A 13,655-nucleotide genomic window follows, 5' to 3' on the forward strand; every position below is an offset into this window, starting at 1 on the left:
GCCTACAGTTAATTCATTTTTTCCCCTGAAATGTGTTGATGTGGTCTGTATTTTAGTTGAGTACTACTGAGTTGTATGTAATGGAGTGTTTCATAGTAATTATATAATGGTTTAACAGTGATTTATTACTATAAGCTACTCGCATTATGTAATGGCTGTTCCAATATAACAGCAGCTTCTATTAGTTGGTGATTATGGGTAATGTAGGAGCATTACTCCAGATATTTTACACGCTTTATTTACAGAATCTGTTTTAAATAATTATATGTTGGTAAACTGGAGGAATTCATACAAGCAAGCAAAATCACAACCACAGCTTTTTGGACCACCCTTGTTTTCTCCTGCTGCTCTACCTTCTCACTTTATCCTTCCTTTCTCTCTTTCTCCCTCTTTCGGTTTCCTTCCAGCCCTCCTACTTCTCATCTTCCTCTTCCACCTCTGCCCTATGTTTAGTCTGGCTTTAATACAGTGACCTTCAGTCCCATTATGTCACAGTGGAGTTTTTGGTATTTACAACAACAGACATGTTGTCTGATCTCTAGGAAGCATGGAGGGGAAGAGACAGTAGAGCAGACAGTAGAAAGTAAGAATGAATAGAGTGGGAAGAGCAGGAATCCACTATATTCTTACCATCCCTGAACCAACAAAGTGGCTCTAAGTATCCTATGCACTGTTCCAACTGCAAGTTATAACCCATGTCATTCCTGTCTTTGCGTGAGATCAGTGTACTCTAGCGTACCGTTCGTTTTGAAAAGAAAGTGTCAGCAGGTGCTTTCCTGGATAAACATGAATTAAGGGCACATTCCATTTGAACCCAAATTGAGGCTCCGGGCAACGAGGATCTTTCATTGGTTATATAGGCATTGAGAACATGATAATGCTTATTACCTCTAATTATGGTAAGCGATGCTCTTGTGGTGCAGTGGTGCGAAAGGTTTCTTCTGAAGTATTTCCAGAACTGTTTCAGGATTTCAAACATTAGGGAAAAGGGAATTTGAAGCTTTTTCATAGGTAGGTATGAACGACAATGCACTCATACAAAAATGCTGACCTTACACCTCCACCCAAGCTGAGGTTTATGGCATGAAAGCTTCTGAAAGTGGTTTGGCTCAGTAAATACCAGAAGGACATGTCCTGAACAGATTTTACAACGGCAGTTGCTCACCCAGGAGCGAAGTTTAATCTCTGTTTGTTCAATTGCCAGTTAGCTTTTCTTCATTGCACAGCATTCTGTGTCAACTGACGTTTTCATATGATTGTGAATGTATTTCTTTTATTTACGGGTGTCCTGATATATTCATTTTGTATGTATCAGGCAGTATTGATCTGATCGTTTTTTATAAATAATACAGCCATGTAGTTTAGATTACATATACAGCCATGTACTATGTGTATAACATGACATTCTATAGCAATAATAGAAGTGTAAAATACATGTAATCCCCAACCTGAACTACAATGCACAAATGTGTTATTTTTTAAACCTAACTGTGGATTTAAGTGCACCCCAATTTAATAGAAAAAATGGACTTTTAGATATTTGATGGTGCATCACCAACTGTTTCAATTCAGAATTACATTGTAGGTGCTAGGATAAAGATTTAATAATAACAACATTACTATTCAGATTTTTGCATTCTTATTCACAGTTCTAGGGACATGGATCCAACTCCATATAGCTTGGTCAGAATTCTCAGAACAGGATTTTAAGGATTGAGACGACACTAAAACATTAAAGATTTTACTCTAACATGTTGATCTGAAATTCAATAGCTTCCCGCTTCATCCATCAATGTGACTCTTGAATTGATTAAAAATACATTGTTAGCATATTTTACCATTTTTTACATATGGTGCCATGGCCATGTGTATCCATATCATGTTATGCCATGTGTTCAAATTCATTTTCTTTTCTTTCCAGGCCCTAAATTACTTTCTCTTTGCTTGTCTAATAAGATGCTACAATAAGCTGGGTTCCCTGAGCTGCAGTGAAACCAGTCTGGGCATCTCATGCTGGGTAAATCACATTGGCTTTGTGCCTCTTTCCTAAACCTAAGCACAATCAGCTGCAAACCAACTTTTAAAACTATTCATCACAATGACAAAAGCTAATGGTTTAGCACTTTAGCATGCTGTGCTAGTTTTGGGTACGACCTTGTATATGATCTGCACCCAACACTGCAGGCCAAAATCTAACACATTTGGTCTTCAATCTGTTCATGTCCTTCAAGTGATTAATGGCAATCAATATTCAATTATCAGGTCTGATGCAACCAGAGAAGGACTCTCATCATGGGTTGTAGTTCCAGAGAGTGGAACGTGATCATTCTAAGACATGGTCATTTAGGAGAGTTATGGTCTTTTTTTGGCAGCAATTACCTGTTTGTTAAGTTAATTTCTATCATTTCTGTTAAACAGCATGGCATCACATTTATTGGTGCTGGTGAATTGAATAGGAGGCACAGAACCTTTTAAACTGGAACAGGTAGTTTTGTGTCATTCTAATACAAACTCCAGCACACTCTTTGTTACTGAAATCCATATAAAGTTCTAAAGATTTTAAGCATTACATACAGTTGCAATCCAAATTATTCAACCCCTATTGCAAATTAGGTTTATGCTATAGGTGATGATCTGGGGCTGGTTTGTTTCCTCTGGCACTGGAATCCTGCAGCAAGGGCCAGATGAAATCAGTCAGGTATCAGGAAATCCTAGGAGAAATGTCCTGTCTTCTGTAAGGAAGCTGAAGCTTTTGGCCATCATTGGGCCTTACAACAAAACAGTGATCTCAAACATACCTCAAAGTCCACCAAGGCTTGGTTTCAGTGGTCGTCACAGTCACCTGACGTGAACCCCACAGAAGATTTTTAAAGTACTAAAGACTCTTGAGCTATTTAAAATTTTTCAATTGGTCTTGTTTGATTGATTTATTGCAAACACCTGACCGTTTGTACATTTTCATAATAAACCTAATTTGCAATGAGGACTGAATTATATTTATTGGACCTGTACTATTTTCTTTTTGCACACAGATGGATGGATGGGTATACTGATAATTACTAATAGACATTGATAGATAATCTTTTTTGAGTTAAGCAGTGAGTTCCACTGTTTAGGTAACTTTATGTAGTATACATTCTGCTGTGTGTGGAAAAGTGTGTATTTTCTCACATCAGGGATGGTTTGCGTTGTGGAACCTTTTGGGGACCTCACTCTCTCTGTGTATTTGTGTATGTATGTATTCATGCTTGGTTCCTCCTACCTGTGCAGCTACCTGAGTTTTTCTTGACATCACATACTGCGGATGTGAGATGCCATCTGTTGAGTTCAGAGAGCCCTCTACTGTAGATGTGTACTTTTGGTCATTAACGTCACTTTATAGCTGAACCTTCACAGTTTCACAGCACTATATGTGAAGTTGGGCGGGGGGCACAGACTTAGGAACTCATTTATTGACCAGATATCCACCTTCACCTCAGCCACAATAAAAACTGGGCATCAAAACAAAAAAAACAAGATTGCGCTTGTACAGATGGTTCCCTTGGGACCAAAGGTCATGGTGTAGGGCTGTAAAAATGCATCCGAATTTTGGCATTTTTTACCAGTTTTGACTTTCTGACATGATTTGAATCTGGCAGTTGGTCTTTATGTTGTGTTAAAATTTCATGATGAATGACCCAATGCAAATGATCCAAAATCACTTGGAATAAGATCTTTTTACATTGACTTTTATTGAAAGTTAAGATGTTTTTTCCTTCTCTTGTACATTTTCCATTTTGGAGTTACAATACAATATCCTCCAGCCATATTTTTGTATTATTGAAATCAAACCAAATCATGGTAAAATTAGACATTTCTATATGTATTGAACTCAATACAGTGCTTGTGGCATTGTGTAATGAGAGGAGACCTAGATAGTGTGTGCAGATTGTCAAAACTGTCAACATTAGGGTAAAACATTGAGAAAATAAAAAATTGGCAGGGTTAGTAGCCTGAAAAGACAGTATATTCCTTTTACGGTGGTTAGTGTGGCGCAACAGATAACACCACTACCTGCCAGTGAGCTACCACCACACCACGCGGGAGACTGGGGTTCAATTCCCAGTCTGGGTGACTATGCTGCGCTACACCAATAAGAGTCCTGGGCAAGACTCCTAACACTACACTGACCCACCTCTGTAATACGAGTAACCTTGTAAGTCGCTCTGGATAAGAGTGTCAGCTAAATGCCATAAATGTAAATGTACTTTCATTTTCATACTTCTGAATAAGTGGGTTAGATGGAAGCATGTGTATGTGTGTGTGTGTGTGTGGAGGGGTGATGGAGAGTTCATTTTGGGATTATATCAGACTGTGGGCGTTCTGAGCTTGGAAGCATGTGCTGTTAGCAAAGAGTTCAATCACCATCAGCCAGAACTGCTGATCATCCATAATCTCCTCTCTCCATTCCACACACACACACACACACACACACACACATAGTGTGCACATGTGCCTGTATCACCTTAACCGATTCACCCTGTTCATCAGCTGCCTGGAGGAGGAGAAACTGTGTGTGTATGTGTGTGTTGCAGCCAGCTCTTCAGATGCCTAAAGGAGCCAAGACAGACTGAATGTTTTTGCCTTTCTTGTCTGTGACAGTTTTTGTGCTTATAGCAGCATGACCGATTCACCTGCCTCATCAGCAGCTGATAAGAGTGAAAACAGTGTGTGTGTGTGTGTGTGTGTGTGTGTGTGTGTGTGTGTGTGTGAATGAGAGGGAAGCGGAGATGTTTTCATATCACTCTGACCGATTCACCCATGTTTCATCTTGCTGATAAAAGCAACGTCAGTGTGTGCATGTGCGTATGTGCAGCATACAGTATAAACAATGCATAATGAGGCTGTGTGATGTTGGTCAGGAACTCTTCTCTCTTATTCCCAGTGCAAATGATTAGCATGGCTACTTTCAGATCCCTCTGCCTTTAACAGCTCATTCACATTCCGTAGAACAAAGGAAAAAAAACATCATCCTTATCACTACTCAGTTAGTACAGTGTTAAATCACATCCTACAGATACCTGTACAAGCACATATTAGGAAAAAAATAATACCCAAAGCTCATAGCTGTTACCGTGCTGTGTACTGTGATCACACCTAACATTTTGTTGTTGACGCATTCAGACACAAATCTGTGTGTAGAGCACCTCTGAAGCGTGTACGTCCACATTGTACATAATGAAATAGATCAGCATGTGGAATTACAGCTTTCTGTGTGCTGCTAGGGTATCACCTACTCTATAAAATAAGCACCATGCTGCCTCTATTGTTGGATGCACTGTAATAGCATCTAAAAACTATGGAAACAGTTATTATTGGTTCATCTCAGTGGCACTGCAGGTAGTACATTGTCCTCAGGATTGGACTAAGCATTTCAAGACTTGACCATGAGAAATGCTGTCTCAGGAAATCTCCAGATGGCATGCTGTCTCTCTCTCTCTCTCTCTCTCTCTCTCTCTCTCTCTCTCCCTCTCTCTCCCCCTCCCTCTCTCTGCTCTCTTTAGTCCATTAACTGTTAATAATTCTTTGTCGTGACCGCTGACCGATCTTGTTCTGTCTTTAGTTAAACCGAGCAGTTTGTGGGCATGCATGTGTGTGTGGAGGTTGGAGAGTGTGCTGCGGCCTTTAACTCACTCTGACAAGGATTAATTACGAAGCAACGTATGTCATTAAATCAGTTTTTTTTTTTTTACAGGATACTTCTTTTCTGCTTTTCCCGCTCTTGAATGTACTAGTCACTGAAATGTGTTTATTTTTAGCTCATTTTGACTAATTGAAAGATAGATGAATGGAGATGAAGAGAAATGAGGAAAATGGGGACCTTTTTAATCCTCTGAGCATGTGTGTATGTGCGTGTCTCCTTGTGCACTCTCAGCATTTGCTTATGTTTCAGTGTGTTGGATTGTATCAAATAATCTTTTTCGTTAATATCAGCAGAGCAGGAAATTGCCCCACGTTTAGCTGGAGGCCGTTTCTAACTCTGGAAGATCTGGAGTAGTCTAATCATTAGTCTTTTCCCTCTAATCTTCCCACCTTTCTTTAATGCAAACTCAGTCTATTCTGTAACAAGCCCACTGAGATCACACTGTTTCAAATGGGATCACCTGCAGTCATTAGTAGGCCCTGCTCTTCTTTCTGCATTTCCATGCCTAGTTCGTTTGCAGTTATTATGGACTTCATTCAAGCAAAACCTGTATGTTGCTGTTTAATGAATTTGAGACAAGCATTTTCTAGACAACAAATCCTTTCTCCCCAAGTTTGTGAGATGTTCATCAATGCATTGGGCTAGAATTGCTTTTAAGTGAAAGTTTATCATTCCTTTGGTGCAGTAACAGTCAGTGCTGCACTGAGAAGGATTTACAAATACAGAATTTGATTAAATTCAGCCACGAGAGCATCATTGATGTAAGGTACCAATGTTGATAACCAGTTTTAAATCAGAAATGCTAATCCAGCTCATACTGAAGGTATTTGATAGTGCTTTATTACTCACACAACACAATTTCACTGCTCCATTGCTAGTGGGCTTTATACTCCTCTGTCCAATGCCTGGTACAGGTTGGCTCTGGGCTCCTGAGCATGCCATTCTATTGATTATCCTTTTCTATAAACATTACACAAACTGTGTAGCTAAATTAGCTAATCAGAAGTGTTGCCTGGACGCATTTAGACATTTTTTTTGTATAAACTCCTAATATCCACAATGTAAGACAGTGTAAGAATTTTTACATTTCCACTATGCAGTGACCACCATCTCAATTAGCGTAGCAGTGCATCCTAGTAAAAACTGCTGACTTTGCCAGTGCTAAACTGGACAATTAGCTCAGAGCATGTAACCACAAGCCAAATTCTAAATAGAAGTTGGGGATAAAATCAGGTTATATGCATATTTTACAAACATTGCATAACTTGTGTGTTGAAGTTAGTGTTGAATACAGTAATGAATGGATAACTTTTATATAGCTCTAACTCCAGAGCTATATAACTATTGTTATACATATTTATACAGCTATAAATAAGTCAATTTCCGATGATTCCAGGTTTGTACTCTTCTATTAGCAATACAGACTGCACTGCTAAACCTGGACACAAAGCATCATTATGTTTAAAATGGCAGTCAGTAAAGCAGTGTTTAGTCCTGGCTACCTCTTGGTTGGATTTTGAATGTTTGAATGTTTTATAAATGTATGGGTCTCCAGACACTTTGTTGACTTTTACAAATTGGCCAAACGGCCTATGCCTGAGGTGCATCAGATCTGCATTTCCCCGCAGTGGGCATCCGTCTACTCAACTTAGAGGATATCCTTATTTAAACAATCAACCTTTTAACCAAATGATCTCCAAGTAGAGCAATTAGTGTCTTAATTGCTTTAATGAAACTGATAGCAGTTCAGGTTCAGGCAGAGTTCAGAAACATTAACTACAGAGACTCTCAGTGCAAGAGGTCAGTCAGACCCTTTAAACCTTTGAAGTGAAACCTCTAAATGATGCAAATTAAGAACAAGTAATGAAATACATCACATATCATTTCATTTTTCCAGGCTAATGTACCTCTTATTTATAGTGGTACATTCCTCTTTACAAAACTGCCTCAACTCTATCTTTTCTTTTTAGGTCTGGACATAGACTTCACCATTCCAACATGCTGAATAGCTCCATGCTTTAACAATTTCTTTGTGGATTTACTTAGCTCAATGTTTGTTTGTTTTCTTTCTGCATAACCCACTTAAGATTTTGCAGAAAAATCTCCTGAACAATTTGCTGGTACAACCCAGAAGTCAGCAGACCATCAATATATAAATTACAGGTCGCAGACTTGAGGCGGCAAAGCAGTACTAAACCATAATACTGGCACCTGTGGTGGTGAGGTGGCGTGGGAGAGAGCGAGTGGCAGTCCCTTCAGCAGCCTGCACACCACCATAACGCCACATGCCAGGGGCTGATCAGGACAACAAGCCCTCAAGGGCGCATAAAGGGCTCAGTTTGCCCACATAGGGAGAGGGGAGAGAGACACAGGGCTGAGCATGATGTCTAGAAGCCACAATGGGACACAGACGGTAGTGACTTTTGCCTTGGAGCCCAATGGGCTTAGGCATGTTTGCTTAAGTTAACATTTTGAGTTGCTCCAGACCTGCGTCCGTGTTGTCTCTGCACGTGCTATGCCCCTCTCCCAGAGGGATGTGCCACACATAACAGCATGGGGGCGTTTGAACCAAAAAAATATATTTTGGATTTGTCTCTTCACAGAACATTCTTCCAAAAGGCTTCTGGCATATCCCTGAGATTTTGAAAAGATTTCAGATGGGCAACAGTATTCTTTTTGAAGAGTGATGGCTTCCTCTCTACCACCCTACCATGCACACCATTCTCAACATTGTCCTACAAACATGGCATAATCTGACATTTGTCCAAACAGAGCATGTCGCTGAACTGACCCACATAAACAAAAAACACACCCAGGATATATCAGATAAATAAACTTGATCTTGGTGAAGCTCTTCTGTTCGCAATGTCTGCATTCCCTTCACTCTCTTCACTGTCACACAGAAAATGAAGTGTACCAGATATATAAAGAAAACGTTTTTCAGATTTTGGCTTTAACTTTTACCTGCTGCGTATCAAGTCAAATATGGCCTTTGTATAAGACAGTAGCGATCAGTGTGTGTTCCACTGGTGTTTTTTTAGTGATGGTCAGGGATAGCCAGAGACAGAGCTTTGCTCTGGGGACTCCAGAGAAACACAAGCTTTGTTTTTGACAAGTGCTGCTACCCACAGGTGTGGAGAGAGGTGTCACAAGCCAAGCGTGGCTTTTAAGCTTCACTTTGTGTGTGTGCATGTGCCCCTGAGGACATCTCTGAGAAGTGTGGGTCAGGGAGTAGATGTCAGACTCTAGCCTCAGAGGACACATGTCCTTGCTTGAGCACTTCTACTGAGATGTCAGCATGCTGTTACAAGCTGCAGTGCTCCGGATGGGTCAGTGTGAGCTTTCAGTGCACACAACACTTTGGCGTCCATTGGCCTTTAGAAAGGAGACTGGCTTCATTCACAGTGAGTGTTAGTCGTCACCTTCGATTCAACCAGAGCTTCCTAAGTTTAGGTAATTATAAACTTACAATGCGATGCACATTTATATGCTGTTAATTAATTTATCTTATTATCCAGTCTGACTGCCCTTCCTGGTCATTCAGCTCACACTGCAGTGAAAATACTTCATTTGCGCGTTATGTGTGTGTATAGTGACAAACACGTGTTGTTTTCTGTCACCTACTGATGTAAAATAGCTAACTGGATCAGCTCTATAAATAGAAATGCTCTGTTCTATTTATAGAGAATTCTACCAATAGGGGAATTTTGTGGATTTTTATTTAATAATTAAAGTATTTGCTTGGTTTACACAACACATTTTATTATTGAAAATGTATAGTATATTGAGGCTTGCATGTCTAACAGTCCGTGTTCTGTTTAAAAAATGTATTGGTATATCAATAGTGGCAGATGGTTAAAGTATGGCCTGCATATTTTGACAAAAGCGCTCTCATGGAACTACAACTGCTGTTTAGAGATATATAGAGATATAGAGAGACATATTCAAATCAAATCAAAGTTTATTTGTTACATACATAGTCATACGCAGTACAGCAAGTAGTGAATTGCTTTGATAACTGCCTGCGTACCTAAAACAATAATATATTAAGATAGAACATAAAAAAAGATCAAGCAAGATGTCATTTAACCTAAAATAAGAAATTATTTAATATATATATATATAATAATAATATATATAAATACATATTTACAATATTTATACAATACATTTATAATTCAGCATTCTGCAACATCACTGACTAACTCTTTTTATTTTGAGGAACACACTTCTGAATGGTTTGTTTACTACACATGAACACTTTATTCATAATAGCCTTTAACATGGAAGTCTATAATGTGGATATCACTAAATATTGTATTATTAATCGTATAGGATCCAGGTAGCATCTGGTGTCTTTTAGAGTTATAGCTCCGAAAAAGTTAGTTAATTAAAAAAAAAAATTATGTGGTAACGAGCTGGGGGATACCATTCCAAAGCTTTAGACCAGTGACACTTAATGTCTAATTGCCTGCATTAGGGAGTCTAAAGTAATGGAGCGTACACAGATATGGAGGGCCCAGACCATGAGGAGATTTTAAAATGTAGAAATAGCCAAAGTTAATGTTTCATGGTAGGGCTGTGATTCTACAGCCTAGCATGGGTATAAACCCTTGCTGCTAAACACACGAAACACACTGTACACAGACACGAACCAATTTAAGCCCTGAGCAGGGACACCACTAAAAAACAGCATACAATAATTAATTCTGGAGATCACAAAAGCATAAATAGACTCTCACCTGGAGAGTGAGTAATAAAAGGGTAAATCTTTTTTCAGTATTCTTGAGGTGAAAAAGGACTGTCCTTGAGAAGACTCAATAATAACCCCCAAATGTCTTACCTAAGATGGGGAAGATAAAGAGAGGTTGACAGTTTTCTTATTAGTTATGTTAGAAATTGCTTGATATTCAATCTCAAGAAATTATCTTGAGATAATGGTAATGGTTATTTCAGTATAATCAGTGTAGCAATGAAACTCCAAGCCATGATGCCTGATTATATCACCAAGGGGTAGCAAGTAGATTATAAAAAGCAAAGGACCAAGAAGTGAGCCTTGAGGAAACCCTGAAACAGACACGTTTCGAGTCAGACCCAATTCTGCCAATAGAGATAAACTGCCGTCTGTCAGTAAGATACGATCTAAACCAGTACTGCCAAACAGATTTTCAGGCAGACGCAAAGGTACATTATGGCACACTGTGTCAAAAGCAGCCATGATGTACAATAAAAGAAGTACTTTTCACAAACCTTGATCAGCTTCTGCAACTAGATCAATGACCATCCTGTCAAGCACCGTTTCTGTGCTATTCTTAGCTCTAAATCCTGACTGAAACCCTTTTAACAGTTAATTAGGTTCAATATGGCTGGTCAGCCCTACTACCTGCAAGAAAGGAGAAGTTAGAAAATGGAATTTTGTCATTTTTAAAACACTGATTTCATTTTAAATAGAGGTAACTTGGTCACTTTCTGACTGACAGGAACTGAGCCATTCAAGTGATGATGACTGTAGTTATCAGGAAACAAATGGGAGAAAGATATGACAGCCCCTAGCAGCCAGTTCTTGAAGGTGATGTGTTAAAAGCAGGTAAAATACTGGCATTGAGGCAGCAAGGTCAACATGGTAAACAAACTTCTGACACAAACCTTTAACAAAACCTTTAATAACAATACTTGTGTCTTGGTAAAATACCCAGATGGGGATGCATCAGTAATGATTCTAAGGCATCGTAGCCATGCATTATTGTCAAGTGGTAGCAAAAGGCAAAGTTACAGTAAGCAAACCCAAACCATCTGAATAAACTCTGGGTCCAGGAGAGCATGCGGAGACGACACTCTTATGATAGAAGCCACTCTTATGTTGGAAGCTATTATGACTATATTATGCTATTATGACTATGAAGATTTATAAAACTTTACTTTATAAAATGGAACATTAAACTCTAAAGTAAAACTCCATAGATAATTTAGACTCAAATATAATTCGAATTTTGATTATAGATTCATGCTCAATAATTTGTATAACAAGGTCTTATTATTATACTTGTAAATATACTGTTGACCAGAAGGTCAGTGATAGCTAATGTGCTACAAACTGTCTGAATGTCTTCTTCTGTAAACTGTGACAGTCTGATGTTCAAATATTTCAATTAGAATTCTGAAAGAGAAAAACAAGAATTTTGCATGTTTCAGTTACACTCTGGGGATAGACTTGTCCTGGGATGATCTTGGAGAGAAATGTAGCTCCAGAGGGACCAAACACAGGAACCAAACACAGTCATAGTCACAGTTGTGCTTTCCTCTTTGTGCTAAAGCAAAATATAGCCATATAGCCTGAAACTAAAACATTAGACATCTGACCTTTAATATAGGCTTTTGTACTTTGACTCCTTATAAACCGTACGCATTGACTGACCTTATAAAAGGGGAAGGAATAAAAGAGGGGGGAAACAAGGAGAAGGATGGCGGGTGAAATAGCTTTTAAGAACCAGGATCAGATTTTCCAAATCTGCTGCAGCAACAGTAAAAACCCAAGCTTGAACCACAAATGAGGACAATTACTTCCACAATCCAAACCGACAAATTGGCTTAAGAACCGCGGCCATACCTGAAGCCACATGTACTCATTACCAGCGCTTTTAAATGGAGGGGTGCTGTTACAGCCAATCCATTACATTGGCTCAATATAGCCTGTCCCAGGTAATCAGTTTATAAAGTTGATGATTAATTAACCAGCGTATCTACCATAGCCTAAAGCAGAGCAGCAGAGGTTTTAGAGAGCACCTAAAGAGCTCTTTCGTTTAAACCATTCTGAGATTAAAAGATGGTATTGCTTGCCTTTGCAACTGTGTAAAGTTCTGCTCAACGTTACAACTGTTGGGACTTCTTCATCTCCCCACATCGCTCAACACTGATGTAACAGAACTGGCAGTTAGCATTCTCATCCAAGCACATTCAGCTATTTAAGGACCTTTCATTAGATGCAGTTTGAAAAGATGCAGTGTCTCAGAGGAAGCGTTGTTAGCCTTCACCTTTCCAAGCTGAAAGGGGGGCACATAAGGCACATCTTAAAAGAAGTTCTATCTAGTGGTAATTGGAAATGACTGAGTTGGGGAGAAAATTGAAAAAACATCTCATAAGAAAGTAAATGTAGTTTACCTTTGAGTTACAGGTTTGGACATTAAGGATCAATTTGGAACCTTGAGTTTTTTCTGACTGTGTAGAAATTGGATGGATGATTGCATTTCATTCATTGTGCTGCATATATAACCCATTACACTTAAATGCTTTATGTATCTATAATGCTAAACCGGGTAGAAATGTATATGTATTTATATCAGCATGGGCAGATATGTACATGATATACAAAATATCCAAAATTGGAACGAATTCAGGATTCCTATACATACATCCCTAATCACCACTTTCCCTTATAACACACCCTAGTTTTGTCACTCTAGACACTATTCATATTTGTATTTATCTATTGATTCATTTATTTCATCTTCTCAGTCACTTTCTAATTATTTGAAATGTGAACTTGCACAGGACCAATATATACATATGGGGGAAAAAAAAATGATGAATATACTTAATTATATTGTGTACGTCAGTTCCACACTTACTCACATTTCAATCATTTACATTTGTGGCATTTAGCTTTTTCCAGAGCGACAAGGTTTCTCGTATGACAGTGATGGGCCAATGTGGTGTTAGGGGTCTTGCTCAAGGACTGTTATTGGTGTAGCACAGTGTAGTCACCCAGACCGAGAATGAAATCCAGTCTCTTTAGAAGATTACATTAGGTAGTACATTAGGGCTGCTCAATCCTGGTCCTGGGTGCAGATCCTACACAGCTGACTCTAATGTCCAGTTGCTCTTAAAGGCCTTCCTTTTGTGGATCAGGTGTGTTAGATTCAGGGTGATAGGTCTCCAGGACCAGGATTGAACAGCCCTATATATATATATATAT

At 38.9% G+C, this 13,655-nt stretch overlaps 1 protein-coding gene across 4 annotated transcripts in view; it reads left to right on the plus strand.

Annotated features, from left to right (window-relative positions):
* The window catches only part of sash1a (SAM and SH3 domain containing 1a), a 292,885-nt gene that overhangs the window by 54,142 nt on the left and 225,088 nt on the right, over positions 1–13,655 (plus strand). The gene's annotated exons all lie outside the window — the stretch shown is intronic.

The sequence above is a fragment of the Salminus brasiliensis genome, chromosome 1 (assembly GCF_030463535.1).
Source record: "Salminus brasiliensis chromosome 1, fSalBra1.hap2, whole genome shotgun sequence".
Taxonomy (NCBI): domain Eukaryota; kingdom Metazoa; phylum Chordata; class Actinopteri; order Characiformes; family Bryconidae; genus Salminus; species Salminus brasiliensis.